This window comes from Coregonus clupeaformis, chromosome 39 (genome assembly GCF_020615455.1).
Source record: "Coregonus clupeaformis isolate EN_2021a chromosome 39, ASM2061545v1, whole genome shotgun sequence".
Lineage (NCBI taxonomy): Eukaryota > Metazoa > Chordata > Actinopteri > Salmoniformes > Salmonidae > Coregonus > Coregonus clupeaformis.
In genome coordinates this window covers 13,240,871-13,253,425 of record NC_059230.1, presented here as the reverse complement: position 1 = coordinate 13,253,425, position 12,555 = coordinate 13,240,871, and positions in this window count along the sequence as shown.

Below are 12,555 nucleotides of genomic sequence, written 5' to 3'. Positions count from 1 at the left end.
AAAGTAGTCTACAGTACTACTGCCAAGAGATGAGCTCTCTCTCTCTCTCTCTCTCTCTCTCTCTCTATATATATATATTTATACAATTGAAGTCGGAAGTTTACATACACCTTAGCCAAATACATTTAAACTCAGTTTTTCACAATTCCTGACATTTTATCCTAGTAAAAATTCCCTGTCTTAGTTCAGTTAGGATCACCACTTTATTTTAAGAATGTGAAATGTCAGAATAATAGTAGAGAGAATGATTTATTTCAGCTTTTATTTATTTCATCACATTCCCAGTGGGTCAGAAGTTTACATACACTCAATTAGTATTTGGTAACATTGCCTTTAAATTGTTTAACTTGGGTCAAACGTTTCAGGTAGCCTTCCACAAGCTTCCCACAATCAGTTGGGTGAATTTTGACCCATTCCTCCTGACAGAGCGGGTGTAACTGAGTCAGGTTTGTAGGCCTCCTTGCTCACACACTCTTTTTCAGTTCTGCCCACAAATTTTCTATAGGATTGAGGTCAGGGCTTTGTGATGACCACTCCAATACCTTGACTTTGTTGTCCTTAAGCCATTTTGCCACAACTCTGGAAGCAAGCTTGGGGTCATTGTCCATTTGAAAGACCCATTTGTGACCAAGCTTTAACTTCCTGACTGATGTCTTGAGATGTTGCTTCAATATATTCACATACTTCTCCTTCCTCATGATGCCATCTATTTTGTGAAGTGCACCAGTCCCTCCTGCAGCAAAGCACCCCCACAGCATGATGCTGCCACCCCCGTCCTTCACGGTTGGGATGGTGTTCTTCGGCTTGCAAGCCTTCCCCTGTTTCCTCCAAGCATAACGATGGTCATTATGGCCAAACAGTTCTATTTTTGGGGGGTTTGTTTCATTTGATTTACACAACACAAGATGCAAAATATTTTTTTGTGTGAAACAAACAAGAAATAAGACAAAAAAACAGAAAACTTGAGTGTGCATAACTATTCATTTTTGCCCATTATTCAAGGCAAAACTGCTCCAGCTCCCTCTAGTTGGATGGGTTCCGCTGATGTACAGCAATCTTTAAGTCATACAACAGATTCTCAACTGGATTGAGGTCTGGGCTTTGACTAGGCCATTCCAAGACATGTAAATGTTTCCCCTTAAACCACTCAAGTGTTGCTTTAGCAGTATGCTTAGGGTCATTGTCCTGCTGGAAGGTGAACCTCCGTCCCAGTCTCAAATCTCTGGAAGACTGAAACAGGTTTCCCTCAAGAATTTCCCTGTATTTAGCGCCATCCATCATTCCTACAATTCTGACCAGTTTCCCAGTCCCTGCCGATGAAAAACATCCACACAGCATGATGCTGCCACCACCATGCTTCACTGTGGGGATGGTGTTCTCGGGTGATGAGAGGTGTTGGGTTTGCGCCAGACATAGCGTTTCCCTTAATGGCCAAAAAGCTCAATTTTAGTCTCACCTGACCAGAGTACCTTCTTCCATATGTTTGGGGAGTCTCCCACATGCCTTTTGGCAAACACCAAATGTGTTTGCTTATTTTTTTCTTTAAGCAATGGCTTTTTACTGGCCACTCTTCTGTAACGCCCAGCTCTGTGGAGTGTATTGCTTAAAGTGGTCCTATGGACAGTTACTCCAATCTCCGCTGTGGAGCTTTGCAGCTCCTTCAGGGTTATATTTTATCTTTTTGTTGCCTCTCTGATTAATGCCCTCCTTGCCTGGTCCGTGAGTTTTGGTGGGCGGTCCTCTTTGTTGTGGTGCCATATTCTTTCCCTTTTTTAATAATGGATTTAATGGTGCTCCGTGGTACGTTCAGTTTCGGATATTTTTATAACCCAACCCTGATCTGTACTTCTCCACAACTTTGTCCCTGAGCTGTTTGGAGAGCTCATTGGTCTTCATGGTGCCACTTGCTTGGTGCTGCCCCTAGCTTAGTTGGTATTGCAGACTCTGGGGCCTTTCAGAACAGGTGTATATATACTGAGATCATGTGGCACTTAGATTGCACACAGGTGAACTTTATTTAACAAATTATGTGACTTCTGAAGGTAATTGGTTTCACCAGATCTTATTTAGGGGTTTCATAGCAAAGGGGGTGAATACATATGCATGCACCTCTTTCCCGTAATTTTTTTATTCCGATTTATTTAAACAAGTTATTTTTTTCATTTCACTTCACCAATTTGGACTATTTTGTGAATGTCTATTACATGAAATCCAAATAAAAATCAATTTAAATGATAGGTTGTAATGCAACAAAATAGGAAAAACGCAAAGGGGGATGAATATTTTTGCAAGGCAAACTACCCGCCATCCAAGACACCTACAGCACCCGATGTCACAGGACGGCCAAAAAGATTGTCAAGGACATCAACCACCTGATCCACTGCCTGTTCACCCCGCTATCATCCAGAAGATGAGGTCAGTACAGGTGCATCAAAGCTGGGACCGAGAGAATGAAATACAGCAACTATCTCAAGGCCATCAGACTGTTAAATAGCCATCACTAGCACATTAGAGGCTGCGGCTGCCTATTGAAATCACTGGCCACTTTAAGAAATGGAACACTAGTCACTTAAATAATGTTTACATATCTTGCTCTACACATCTCATATGTATATACTGTATTCTATTCTACAATATTCTACTGTATCTTAGTCCATGCCGCTCTGTCATTGCTTGTCCATATATGTTTATATTCTTAAATTCCATTCCTTTCTAGATTGGTGTGTATTGGGTATATGTTGGAAAATTGTTAGATATTACTTGTTAGATATTACTGCACTGTCAGAGCTAGAAGCACAAGCATTTCACTACACCCGCAATAACATCTGCTAAACACGTGTATGTGATGAATACAATTTGATTTGATTAGATTTGATATATACAGTACCAGTCAAAGGTTTGGACACACCTACTCATTCCAGGGTTTCTCTTTATTTTTACTATTTTCTACATTGTACAATAATAGTGAAGCCATCAAAACGATGAAATAATACATATGGAATTATGTAGTGACCAAAAAAGTGTTAAACAAATCAAAATATATTTTATAGTCCAAATTGGAGATTTTTGGTTCAAACCGCCGTGTCTTTGTGAGACGCGGTGTGGGTGAACGGATGTGTTATGGTGTGGGGGTGCTTTGCTGGTGACACTGTCTGTGATTTATTTAGAATTCAAGGCACACTTAACCAACATGGCTACCACAGCATCCTGCAGTGATACGCCATCCCATCTGGTTTGGGCTAAGTGGGACTATCATTGGACAATGAACCAACACACCTCCAGGCTGTGTAAGGGCTATTTTACCAAGAAGGAGGGTGATGGAGTTCTGCATCAGATGACCTTGCCTCCACAATCCCCCGACCTCAACCCAATTGAGATGGTTTGGGATGAGTCGGACGGCAGAGTGAAGGAAAAGTTGCCAACAAGTCTTCAGCATATGTGGGAACTCCTTCAAGGCTGTTGGAAAAGCATTCCAGGTGAAGCTGGTTGAGAGAATGCCATGAGTGTGCAAAGCTGTCATCAAGGCAAAGGGTTGCTATTTGAAGAATCTCAAATATAAAATACATTTTTTTGGTTAGTACATGATTCCATATGTGTTATTTCATAGTTTTGATGTCTTCACTATTATTCTACAATGTAAAACATTGTAAAAAAATATATAGACAAAACCTTGAATGAGTAGGTGTGTCCAAACTTTTGACTGGTACTGTATATATATATATATATATATATATATATATATATATATATATATACAGTGGGGAAAAAAGTATTTAGTCAGCCACCAATTGTGCAAGTTCTCCCACTTAAAAAGATGAGAGAGGCCTGTAATTTTCATTATAGGTACACGTCAACTATGACAGACAAAATGAGAAAAAAAATTCCAGAAAATCACATTGTAGGATTTTTAATGAATTTATTTGCAAATTATGGTGGAAAATAAGTATTTGGTCAATGACAAAAGTTTGTCAATACTTTGTTATATACCCTTTGTTGGCAATGACACAGGTCAAACGTTTTCTGTAAGTCTTCACAAGGTTTTCATACACTGTTGCTGGTATTTTGGCCCATTCCTCCATGCAGATCTCCTCTAGAGCAGTGATGTTTTGGGGCTGTCGCTGGGCAACATGGACTTTCAACTCCCTCCAAATATTTTCTATGGAGTTGAGATCTGGAGACTGGCTAGGCCACTCCAGGACCTTGAAATGCTTCTTACGAAGCCACTCCTTCGTTGCCCGGGCGGTGTGTTTGGGATCATTGTCATACTGAAAGACCCAGCCACGTTTCATCTTCAATGCCCTTGCTGATGGAAGGAGGTTTTCACTAAAAAATCTCACGATACATGGCCCCATTCATTCTTTCCTTTACACGGATCAGTCGTCCTGGTCCCTTTGCAGAAAAACAGCCCCAAAGCATGATGTTTCCACCCCCATGCTTCACAGTAGGTATGGTGTTCTTTGGATGCAACTCAGCATTCTTTGTCCTCCAAACACGACGAGTTGAGTTTTTACCAAAAAGTTCTATTTTGGTTTCATCTGACCATATGACATTCTCCCAATCCTCTTCTGGATCATCCAAATGCACTCTAGCAAACTTCAGACGGGCCTGGACATGTACTGGCTTAAGCAGTGGGACACGTCTGTCACTGCAGGATTTGAGTCCCTGGCGGCGTAGTGTGTTACTGATGGTAGGCTTTGTTACTTTGGTCCCAGCTCTCTGCAGGTCATTCACTAGGTCCCCCCGTGTGGTTTTGGGATTTTTGCTCACCATTCTTGTGATCATTTTGACCCCACGGGGTGAGATCTTGCGTGGAGCCCCAGATCGAGGGACATTATCAGTGGTCTTGTATGTCTTCCATTTCCTAATAATTGCTCCCATAGTTGATTTCTTCAAACCAAGCTGCTTACCTATTGCAGATTCAGTCTTCCCAGCCTGGTGCAGGTCTACAATTTTGTTTCTGGTGTCCTTTGACAGCTCTTTGGTCTTGGCCATAGTGGAGTTTGGAGTGTGACTGTTTGAGGTTGTGGACAGGTGTCTTTTATACTGATAACATGTTCAAACAGGTGCCATTAATACAGGTAACGAGTGGAGGACAGAGGAGCCTCTTAAAGAAGAAGTTACAGGTCTGTGAGAGCCAGAAATCTTGCTTGTTTGTAGGTGACCAAATACTTATTTTCCACCATAATTTGCAAATAAATTCATTAAAAATCCTACAATGTGATTTTCTGGATTTTTTTTTCTCATTTTGTCTGTCATAGTTGACGTGTACCTATGATGAAAATTACAGGCCTCTCTCATCTTTTTAAGTGGGAGAACTTGCACAATTGGTGGCTGACTAAATACTTTTTTCCCCACTGTATATATATATATATATATATATATATATATATATATATATATATATATATATATATATATATTCAATTTAAAGGGGCTTCATCGGCATGGGAAACATAGGTTTATATTGCCAAAGCAAGTGGAAAAAAAGAATAAACAAAAAAACGATTAGAAATTAACAGTAAACATTGTACTCACAAAGGTTTCAAAAAGATGAAGACATTTCAAGTTTTATATTATCAGCTATGTACAGTGTTTTAGCAATGTGCAAATAGTTGTAGTGCAAATGTTTGCCCTATTCTCATGGCAATGGGCCACAAATCTTGCTGCTGTGATTGCACATTGTGATATTTCGCCTAACAAATTGTACACATTTTGTAGATGTTATCGCATATGGGAGTTTATCAATGATCTGTGTAATCTGAAGGAAATATGTGGCTCACACACACATCCACACACACACACACACACACACACACACACACACACACACACACACACACACACACACACACACACACACACACACACACACACACACACACACACACACACACACACACATCCTTGTGGGGACCAAATAATTGATTCCCATTCAAAATCCTATTTTCCCTAACCATATCCCTTAAACTAGCCCTAAACGTAACCCCAGACCCCTAACCCTAAACTTAACACCTAACCCTAAAACATAATCCCTAACCCCTAACCCCTAACCATAATTCTAACCCTAACCCTAATTGTAACCCTCACCCTAAACCTAACCTCTAAGCTTAAAATAGCCTTTTTCCTTGTGGGGGAAAAAGTTCCCACTTCCCCAAATGTTCCCACTTGATTTTCCTTGTTTTACTATCCTTGTGAGGACTTCTGGTCCCCACAAGGATAGTAAAATCAAAACCATACACACACACAAATTCCAATTGCAGGGACGTGCGACCAAAATACACACAGCATGTATTAGCCAGGTGCAGATGAGCATGCAAATGTATGAAGCATTATGTGATCATGATGTGTAAAAAATTAAAATAGAATGCATTTAGTTTCACCTTGGAAAGGACATGACATGCTATTCAAACTAAGATGTTCTGTGTATTTCCTGTTTATATGATTATGTGCTCCATTTCAGACCCAGATGTGCAAAGCTTATAACATTTTGATATGAGAGAGAGCTGTTACTCAAAGTTAAATGTATCAAATGCCTGTGGGGACAAACTCCCCTTTTGCCTGTTAAATAGTGATTCGGCATTAGATCTGTGGTTTTATCCTTAAAGAAGGGAACAGTGATGTAGGGATTTTGGTTTCGTTGCGGTAACATTTTGGTTTTGGTTTCGTTGTGGTAACATTAAGAAAGTTAATGAAGAAAGTTCCTGTTCTATCCATTCATTCATTCATTCATTCATTAATGTGTGTATCAATAAATATTGAATTTGAACTATAATCCTGCATTCCCACTCATTGAAATGTACCAATATCATTGTAGACTTGTATACATGTTCTATGATTAGGGGAGGCATTTGTGTACTGTTGTCCCACTGATCAGAGCAGCAAAGCTCAACTAGATAGCGTGGTTGAATTTGAGGTGGTTACTTGCCTGAGACCTGAAAACGTGTGTCAGCTCTCAGAGGTAATACCTAGGCTTTAGCTCAGTGGCCTAACACTGTCTTGTTGCGGTGCAGAAGGCCAGGATTTGAACCGTCTGTCACACCTTGACATACGATTGGTTTCTACATGATTTTCATTGGCTAATGCAGCTTGGTTAATTTGTGCCTATTATGATGGTACATAATATAAATTATTATTTCAGAAATCCTATCTAATTGCAGAGGAAATAACTGCCATGTCACCTATTGGGGATAGAATAGCTCAGTTGGTAGAGCATGGCGCTTGCAACACCAGGGTTGTGGGTTCGTTTCCCATTGGGGGGCCAGTATGAAAAATGTATGCACTCACTAACTGTAAGTCGCTCTGGATAAGAGTGTCTGCTAAATGACTAAAAAAATAAGAATAATAATCTGCCAGCTCATCCAATGATTCCCCCACTTTCATTTTGGCCTCCCACTGGTTGATACAATAAACTGTCTAGGAATCTGAAATGCATGACTGAACAAGAACGTCCTGTTTTCAAAGCAGCATGGATTGGAAAGGGGATTTAGCAAAAAAGTGTCCCAAAATTATCTGAATTCACACTTGAAAAAGGAGCAACTGTATCATATAAAGGGTGGCAAAACAGTTTGGCAAACAATATGTTAGGACCTTTTATATCACCCTTTATGTAGTGATTTGCTTAAAGATTATTTGTGTAGCATCTATACAGTGCTTACAGTATATACACTGAACAAAAATATAAACTTAACATGTAAAGTGTTGGTCCCATTTTTCATGAGCTGAAATAAAATAAACTAGAAATTTTCCATATGCACAAAAAGCTTATTTCTCTGAAATGTTGTGCAAACATCTTTTTTTACATCCCTGTTAGTGAGCATTTCTCCTTTGCCAAGATAATCCATCCACCTGACAGGTGTGGCATATCAAGAAGCTGATTAAACGTCATGATCATTACACAGGTGCGCCTTGTGCTGCGGACAATAAAAGGCCACTCAAAAATGTGCAGTTTTGTCACACAACACAATACCGTGACGAGATCCTGAGGCCCATTGTCGTGCCATACATCCGCCGCCATCAACTCATGTTTCAGCATGATAATACACGGCCCTATGTCACAAGGATCTGTACACAATTCCTGGAAGCTGAAAATGTCCTGGCCTGCATACTCACCAGACATGACACCCATTGACCATGTATGGGATGCTCTGGATCGACGCGTTTGACAGCATGTTCCAGTTCCTGCTAATATCCAGCAACTTTGCACAGCCATTGAAGAGGAGTGGGACATTCCACAGGCCACAATCAACAGCCTGATCAACTCTATGCGAAGGAGATGTGTCGCACTGCCTGAGGCAAATGGTGGTCACACCAGATAATGACTGCTTTTCTGATCCACGCCCCTACCTTTTTTGTAAGGTATCTGTGACCAACAGATTCATATATGTATTCCTTCTCATATTAAATCCATAGATTAGGCACTAATGAATTTATTTCAATTGACAGATTTTTGTATAGGAACTGTAACTCAGTAAAATCTTTGAAATTGTTGCATGTTGCGTATATATTTTTGTTCAGTATAGATACCCACCTTGCGAGTTATTTGCCGACCAGTGCCTCTGCTTGTTTGGCAATACATTTCCAATGTCTGAATGTATATCCGTAATCGCTAGACCGTTCTGATTAAGAGGTCGTCGCTTGCATCACCGGGCAGTGCCCAATAAATAATTAAATCCAATTGTTAGATGCTACCAACCCCTCCAAAACAAGACAAAAAATGGACCCCATGTTGTCTGCGCGCACACCTGTCTGTGTTTCACACCTGTTTGTCCTAGCGAATCAGCGTTGCAATATGGGCAGCATGCTGCTGCAGACAGGAAGTAGAATGGGGGGTAGCATCTAACCAGTGGATTTCATTATTTATTGGGCACTGCTCGGCGATGCAAACAAGAACCTCTTAATCACAACCTTTTTCCGATTACAGACATACATACGCTACATGACCAAAAGTATGTGGACACCTGCTCGTCGAACATCTCATTTCAAAATCATGGGCATTAAAATGGAGTTGGTCCCCCCTTTGCTGCTATAACAGCTTCCACTCTTCTGGGAAGGCGTTCCACTATATGTTGGAACATTGTTGCGGGGACTTGCTTCCATTCAGCCACAAGAGCATTAGTGAGGTCGGGTACTGATTTTGGGCAATTAGGCCTGGCTCGCAGTCGGCGTTCCAATTCATCCCAAAGGTGTTCGACAGGGTTGAGGTCAGGGCTCTGTGCAGGCCAGTCAAGTTTTTCCACACCGATCTCGACAAACCATTTCTGTATGGACCTCGCTTTGTGCACGGGGGCATTGTCATGCTGAAACAGAAAAGGGCCTTCCCCAAACTTTTGCCACAAAGTTGGAAGCACATAATTGTCTAGAATGTCATTGTATGCTGTAGCGTTAAGATTTCCCTTCACTGGAACTAAGGGGCCCAGCCCGAACCATGAAAAACAGCCCCCAGACCATTTTTCCTCCTCCACCAAACTTAGCACTATGCATCCACCAAACCCAGATTTGTCCGTCGGACTGCCAGATGGTGAAGCGTGATTCATCACTCCAGAGAATGCGTTTCCACTGCTCCAGAGTCCAATGGTGGCGAGCTTTACACCACTGCAGCCGACGCTTGGCATTGCGCATGGTGATCTTGGGCTTGTGTGCGGCTGATCGGCCATGGAAACCCATTTCATGAATCTCCCAACGAACAGTTATTGTGCTGACGTTGCATCCAGAGGCAGTTTAGAACTCGGTCGTGAGTGTTGCAACCGAGGACAGACGACTTTTACACGCTACGCACTTCAGCACTCGGCGGTCCCGTTCTGTGAGCTTGTGTGGCCTACCACTTCGCGGCTGAGCCGTTGTTGCTCCTAGACGTTTCCACTTCACAATAACAGCACTTACAGTTGACCAGGGCAGCTCTAGCAGGGCAGAAATTTGACAAACTTACTTGTTGGAAAGGTGGCATCCTATGATGGCCACGTTGAAAGACACTGAGCTCTTCAGTAAGGTCATTCTACTGCCAATGTTTGTCGGTGGAGATTGCATGGCTGTGTGTTCGATTTTATACACCTGTCAGCAACGGGTGTGGCTGAAATAGCCGAATCCACTAATTTGAAGGGGTGTCCACATACTTTTGTATATATAGTGTACATTCCAACGTCGGACCCGTGCTGCTAAACAGTTACAATAATTTGCCGCGTCATTAACTAGAACGCTTCTCCAATGTTATGCGCTAAGACGGAACGTTACTGTTAAAAGAACTGTACTTACTGTTATTAACTGTATACGTGACAGAGAGCTCTGTAAGGCTATGTTATAATGGGTTTTTTCTTGATGATTTGTTGTAAAGTTTTTATCTTGTTTAGGGAGCTTGTTATACGTGTCTATGTGGGTTACTAAACTTAATTTCAACCATCAAAGTTCAACCTACACTAAAGCTATATCAATAACTTATGTTGTTTTGAAGGCAAACGTGAGTGAGATTTTTCTGTTGAATTTAATAAAAAGACTGTTGTACATAAATATTCCTGTTTTATTGTTTTTCCACAGCACCCCACAAACAACAGAAAACGAAAACAAAACGGCCACTATACAACACATTCCCCCAAGGTGATCAACATTGTTTCCAAATTTCGTCAAACACTTCCGTTTTTTGTTTAACTTTATAATATTCTAAATCCAATGGGATATAGCTAGATAGTTCATTCCTCCAGTTTGGTATTGAGGGTGAATATGAGGCTTTCCAATTGATGGATATATACTTATTTGCAGCAATTAGACCTAGATTACAAAACGTTATCTGATATTGATCAGCAACATTTACATTCCCCAACAGACATAACCGTGGAGATGGATGGATATACATTCCTAGACACAATGAAATGATAACACATACATTATCCCAAAATGGTGCCAGTTTATTACAGGACCACAGCATATGTAATAAGGTTCCTTTGTGCTTTTTGCATCTCCAACAGAGATGTGACATTTCTGGGTGCATACATGCATTCTGGCAGGAATGTCTTAAGTCCTATGAATTATCTTAAATTGTTAGCCTTTTGGTGTTAGGAAGGCCATTGCAGTAGATGTTGTAGTGAGGAGGCAGGCATCATGATGTTCCTGAAGTGCAATGCCTGTAGTGAGGGCTTTTATTTGTGGAGAAGCTAATGGCGCCAAACTTATGTACACTATCTAACACATATTTATAACAAAAATAACAAACAGGAAAACATTCTCAGATAAATTGAAAAACAATCAACAACTCAAAACAGAGCTCTGATTAATACAAGCCTCAATCACACCTGCTAGAACAACCAGTATGACAACCTTACCCCTGTCTCTCTGGCAGAGGAATGACAGGTTTTAAATAGGATACCTGGGATACCCTCAACATGGACTATATCATTTTAGACCAATCATCAATTAAAAGTCTTCCATATAGGCATGAAATCACTATTCACACATTCAGGTAATACAATCTCAATGACCAAATGGAACAGGTTGAGAGCTTCAAGTTCCTTGGTGTCCACATCACCAACGAACTATCATGGTCCAAACACACCAAGACAGTCGTGAAGAGGGCACGACAAAGCCTATTCCCCCTCAGGAGACTGAAAAGATTTGGCATGGGTCCTCAGATCCTCAAAAAATTATACAGCTGCACCATCGAGAGCATCCTGACTGGTTGCATCACCGCCTGGTATGGCAACTGCTTGGCCTCCGACCGCAAGGCACTACAGAGGGTAGTGCGTACGGCCCAGTACATCACTGGGGCCAAGCTTCCTGCCATCCAGGACCTCTATACCAGGCGGTGTCAGAGGAAGGCCCTCAAAATTGTCAAAGACTCCAGCCACCCTAGTCATAGACTGTTCTCTCTGCTACCGCACGGCAAGCGGTACCGGAGTGCCAAGTCTAGGTCCAAAAGACTTCTCAACAGCTTCTACCCCCAAGCCATAAGACTCCTGAACAGCTAATCATGGCTACCCGGACTATTTGCACTGCCTCCCACCCCCCACCCCATCTTTTTACGCTGCTGCTACTCTGTTAATTATTTATGCATAGTCACTTTAACTCTACCCACATGTACATATTACCTCAACTACCTCAACTAGCCGGTGCCCCCGCACATTGACTCTGCAACGGTACCCCCCTGTATATATAGCCTCCCTACTGTTATTTTATTTTACTTCTGCTCTTTTTTTCTCAATTCTTTTTTTGTTGTTGTTTTATTTGTACTTTTTTTGTTAAAAATAAATGCACTGTTGGTTAAGGGCTGTAAGTAAGCATTTCACTGTAATGTCTGCACCTGTTGTATTCGGCGCATGTGACCAATAAAATGTGATTTGATTTGATTTGAAATACTGTACATAGCCTACATTTCAATAGTAGTGTTTAACTATGCATAGAACATGTAATAGACCATCGTACCCTACTCTCCCCCTTTGGATTTAGTAGCATTACATTAGGCCTACCCAAAAACACAGGATAATTGGCGCTCCTGAATGATACTCTGGTTAACACAGCAGAAACAACAAATATTTCACCTAGTCAATCATGAGGATTCAAAAATAATTTCTA